This window comes from Bactrocera oleae, unplaced genomic scaffold (assembly GCF_042242935.1).
Source record: "Bactrocera oleae isolate idBacOlea1 unplaced genomic scaffold, idBacOlea1 ctg00000010.1, whole genome shotgun sequence".
Taxonomy (NCBI): Eukaryota; Metazoa; Arthropoda; class Insecta; order Diptera; family Tephritidae; genus Bactrocera; species Bactrocera oleae.
In genome coordinates, this window is record NW_027212753.1 from 1,887 (window position 1) to 7,500 (window position 5,614).

The 5,614-nt window shown below is 39.2% G+C and overlaps 1 non-coding gene and 1 pseudogene across 1 annotated transcript; both read left to right on the forward strand.

The window, feature by feature from the left end:
* The first annotated feature begins 511 nt into the window (after positions 1-511).
* LOC138858519 (5.8S ribosomal RNA) lies at positions 512-690 on the forward strand. The gene has a single exon (XR_011397607.1). It is a non-coding gene; the product is annotated as a 5.8S ribosomal RNA (ribosomal RNA).
* Positions 691-1,192: 502 nt separating this feature from the next.
* Positions 1,193-5,614, forward strand: part of LOC138858556 (large subunit ribosomal RNA) — an 8,374-nt pseudogene continuing 3,952 nt past the window's right edge.

Consider the following 5,614-nt stretch of genomic DNA (forward strand, 5'->3'; position numbering starts at 1 on the left):
ATTATACAATGTTTTGAATGTTTTTCTGTTTTTTTTTTTTTTTTAACTCCTTGTAATGCATTATGACAATATATATTATATTGTGAACTTCGCATACATTGTATTTGAACGCAATAAAAAAACCTTTAAACATATAGCTGTACTTATTATTTATATAGAAAATAATATTTAATTGTGATATTTATATAAAATATTATAAATGATAAGTTAACTTGTTCACATTAACGTGTGTAATACCTTTTTTTTATGGTATTTTCTATTTGTGATTAAAAACATGTTGAAAAATTTAAAAAAAGAAAACGCACAAATAGAGAAGAAAATAATATATAAAAGGTATTACTGTTTTTGTTGACCTAAGACATGCGCAGCTGCAAATGTTTGGGTTTAAAATTACAATTTATTGAAAGATGTTTTAAACTTATGTATTAAAAATTTATTATTGATTAATTATTAATACTTTCAATAAATTAAAATTCTTTGACTTTGAATTAAAAAAATACAAAAAAATTATCACTCTAAGCGGTGGATCACTCGGCTCATGGGTCGATGAAGAACGCAGCAAACTGTGCGTCATCGTGTGAACTGCAGGACACATGAACATCGACATTTTGAACGCATATTGCGGTCCATGCTGTTATGTACTTTAATTAATTTTAAAGTGCTGCTTGGACTACATATGGTTGAGGGTTGTAAGACTATGCTAAATTAGTTGCTTATTCTTTTAGTCAATTAATAGAATTTAAGCATATGGCATATTATTGGATTGTATTTTTCAATCCATAATATTAATAGCATAAAAAGAAATATAGAAAATATATTCTTGAATACCTCATATTTGAACGAAAATTTATGATAAATGAGAATCTTAGTATTCCCATAAAAGAAAAAATTTTCAACATTATTTAAATTATATTAAATAATATATAAGAGGAATGTCTAGCATAAAATAAATTTTTATTCTAGAATTAATTCACTCTATTGTATTGAGAAAAATTTATAATAAAAAAAAATATATGATATGTGGAGGAATAATGTTGTTAATTTTATTAATTATTATATTATGAATTTTAAAAAGGGATGAAAAGATTGAATAATATTGAGTAATCAAGATATAAAAATATATTTCTTTAAAATAGCAAATAGCAAAAAAATTAAATAAAAATAAACAAATCAATCTAAAATATATTTTATACAACCTCAACTCATATGGGACTACCCCCTGAATTTAAGCATATTAATGAGGGGAGGAAAAGAAACTAACAAGGATTTTCTTAGTAGCGGCGAGCGAAAAGAAAATAGTTCAGCACTAAGTCACTTTGTCTATATGGCAAATGTGAGATGCAGTGTATGGAATATCTTAATATCTAGTATGAGAAATTAACGATTTAAGTCCTTCTTAAATGAGGCCATTTACCCATAGAGGGTGCCAGGCCCGTATAACGTTAATGATTACTAGAAAGATATTTCCAAAGAGTCGTGTTGCTTGATAGTGCAGCACTAAGTGGGTGGTAAACTCCATCTAAAACTAAATATAACCATGAGACCGATAGTAAACAAGTACCGTGAGGGAAAGTTGAAAAGAACTCTGAATAGAGAGTTAAATAGTACGTGAAACTGCTTAGAGGTTAAGCCCGATGAACCTGAATATCCATTATGAAAAATTCATCATTATAACTGTAGTATTTAATTTTAAATATTATAGTAATAGTGTGCATTTTTTTCATATAAGGACATTGTAATCTATTAACATAATAAAATATTTATCAAAAGATCATTGGTTTTTAAGTTTATTCAAATTAATTTGCTTTTAGCTTATTAACATAGAATAATTACTGATGATTTGATAAAGTGTTGATAGATTTTATTATATATAATGCTAAAATTCTTTTGAATTTTACAATAATATTATTATCATTGATTTTAATATTAATTGTATGCATTTATATGATTAACAATGCGAAAGATTCAGGATACCTTCGGGACCCGTCTTGAAACACGGACCAAGGAGTCTAACATATGTGCAAGTCATTGGGTTATATTAAACCTAATGGCGAAATTAACTTAACTGTATTAATAATGGGATTAATTTTTAATGTATTACATTATTAATTCAATCCCGGGGCGTTCCATATAGTTATGTATAATGATAATTTATTATTATTTATACCTCTAACTGGAGCGTACCTTGAGCATATATGCTGTGACCCGAAAGATGGTGAACTATACTTGATCAGGTTGAAGTCAGGGGAAACCCTGATGGAAGACCGAAACAGTTCTGACGTGCAAATCGATTGTCAGAATTGAGTATAGGGGCGAAAGACCAATCGAACCATCTAGTAGCTGGTTCCCTCCGAAGTTTCCCTCAGGATAGCTGGTGCATTTAAAAATTATGTAAAATAATCTTATCTGGTAAAGCGAATGATTAGAGGCCTTAGGGTCGAAACGACCTTAACCTATTCTCAAACTTTAAATGGGTAAGAACCTCACCTTTCTTGATATGAAGGTTGAGGTTATGATATAATGTGCCCAGTGGGCCACTTTTGGTAAGCAGAACTGGCGCTGTGGGATGAACCAAACGTAATGTTACGGTGCCTAAATTAACAACTCATGCAGATACCATGAAAGGCGTTGGTTGCTTAAAACAGCAGGACGGTGGACATGGAAGTCGTAATCCGCTAAGGAGTGTGTAACAACTCACCTGCCGAAGCAACTAGCCCTTAAAATGGATGGCGCTTAAGTTGTATACCTATACATTACCGCTAAAGTACATGATTTATAATACAATTTCGGTTGGATTATAAATTTTGAAACTTTAGTGAGTAGGAGGGTACAATGGTGTGCTTAGAAGTGTTTGGCGTAAGCCTGCATGGAGCCGCTATTGGTACAGATCTTGGTGGTAGTAGCAAATAATCGAATGAGACCTTGGAGGACTGAAGTGGAGAAGGGTTTCGTGTGAACAGTGGTTGATCACGAGTTAGTCGGTCCTAAGTTCAAGGCGAAAGCCGAAAATTTTCAAGTTTTAATGAAATGAAATGAATGAATTTTTATTCCATAGTAATTAAACACTTGAATAATTTTGAACGAAAGGGAATACGGTTCCAATTCCGTAACCTGTTGAGTATCCGTTTGTTATTAAAAATGGGCCTTGTGCTCATCCTGGCAACAGGAACGACCATAAAGAAGCCGTCGAGAGGTATCGGAAGAGTTTTCTTTTCTGTTTTATAGTCGTACTACCATGGAAGTCTTTCGAAGAGAGATATGGTAGATGGACTAGAAGAGCATGACATTTACTGTTGTGTCGATATTTTCTCCTCGGACCTTGAAAATTTATGGTGGGGTTACGCAAACTTCTCAACAGGCCGTACCAATATCCGCAGCTGGTCTCCAAGGTGAAGAGTCTCTAGTCGATAGAATAATGTAGGTAAGGGAAGTCGGCAAATTAGATCCGTAACTTCGGGATAAGGATTGGCTCTGAAGATTGAGATAGTCGGGCTTGATTGGGAAGCAATACCATGGTTTATGTACTCGTTCTGGGTAAATAGAGAATTTCGATTCTTGTTCCCCGGATAGTAGTTACGTAGCCAATTGTGGAACTTTCTTGCTAAAATTTCTAAAGGATTTATTATTGTATAGATACTTTTTAAATTATAACGATTATCAATTAACAATCAATTCAGAACTGGCACGGACTTGGGGAATCCGACTGTCTAATTAAAACAAAGCATTGTGATGGCCCTAACGGGTGTTGACACAATGTGATTTCTGCCCAGTGCTCTGAATGTCAAAGTGAAGAAATTCAAGTAAGCGCGGGTAAACGGCGGGAGTAACTATGACTCTCTTAAGGTAGCCAAATGCCTCGTCATCTAATTAGTGACGCGCATGAATGGATTAACGAGATTCCCTCTGTCCCTATCTACTATGAGCAGGTCAATGCCGGCTCCATCGGCACCGATGCCTCCGCCCCCAGCACCTGTACTGGAGGCGATTGCACCGGTGGCGCAGAAGCCTGTTGAGACCTGGTCCGTTGTGGTTAGGAGTAAGGGGCCTGCAGCTTCCTCTGAGGAAGTCATTAAAAAAGTAGTAAAGGAGGTGGGTCCTTCCCTGGGGGTAAGGATCCACGAGGTTAGGCCAATTAAGGGTGGTGGGGCGGTTATCCGCACTCCCTCTGTTTTAGAGAGGGAGAAAGTTGCGATGAACGCGAAATTCGGGGAGGTGGGGTTGGACGTGACTGTCAACCGGAAGTTGGGTCCTCGGGTTGTGGTCCAGGGGGTTCATACGGAGATCTCCCATGATGAGTTCATGGAAGAGTTACTCCGGCTGAACCTTCAGGATTTCAGCCCGGCGTCCCAGAGGTCTGACGTAAGGATGGTCAGTCGCCCCTGGAAGGTTGCCCCTGATGGTAGCACCAATGTCGTCCTTGAGGGTACGGACAAAATGATGTCCGCCCTCCTGGAGGCAGGTAGGTGCTACATCAAGTGGTTCTCCTTCCGGGTGCGACCGGATAGCCCCGTTGCTGGCTGCTTCCGGTGTATGAGTTTCGACCATAGAGTGGCTGTGTGTAGGGCCAAATCAGATGTCTGCCGGAGGTGCGGTCAGGAAGGCCACAGAGCTGCCAGTTGCGTCAATGCACTCCATTGCCGCAACTGTGCATTCAAGGGTAGACCAGCTGGGCATCTTATGATGTCGGCTGTCTGCCCCATATACTGTGGCATTGTTGAGCGCGCCCTCGCCAGACACTGATGGGGGGAATAATACAGTTAAACTGCCAGGGGGCGTATGCCGTAATGTGTGAGTTGGGGGGGTGTATGACTGAGGGGAGGTGCGGCATTGCCTTACTCCAGGAGCCCTACGCCACCAATGGTGTGGTTCGGGGTCTTCCTGGGAGTTTCAAGGTCTTCACGGACCTTGGGGCTAATGCTGCAATTGTTGTGAGTGATCCCAACTACGATTGTGTAGTTGTGGATTCCTCACAACTGGGTGTATGTGTCGCGATAGAGGGGGAGTTCGGTAGGCTGATCGTAGCTAGTTTGTACTGCAAATTTAGCGAGCCCCTAGAGCCCTACCTGGGCTACATGGATAAGCTACTACTACTTGCGAGTAGTAGCCCATTTATCCTAGGGCTGGATGCGAATGCCTCGTCTTCGATGTGGTTTAGTAAGGTATCCCGGCATTCGTCTGGATATCAAAGCCACAGTCGAGGCGAGGCATTAAGTGAATGGGTGGTGGCTAAAAACCTCCACATTGTGAATGAGCCGAGTGAATGGTACACGTTTGATGGGCCTGGGGGCGTGAGTGACATTGACGTGACGCTTATGAATCAGGCAGCAGATAGGGCGTTCGTAGTTAGATGGGAGGTTAAGGGAGGGTGGGGATTGAGTGATCATAATTTGATCCAAATTATGGTTACTCCCAAATCCCCTCCCTCTCTGTATGAGAGTCCATTGCGGCGATGGCGTACCTCTGGTATCGACTGGAACCAATATGGACGATCTGTCAGGGAAGCGGTATTGGGTATACCGCTTAGAGCGTTTGAGGATTTGGGGGTTGATGAGCAGATTGCTCGTCTTTATGAGGTAGTGTGGGGGGTAAATGATAGGGTATTTAGAAAGTGTGA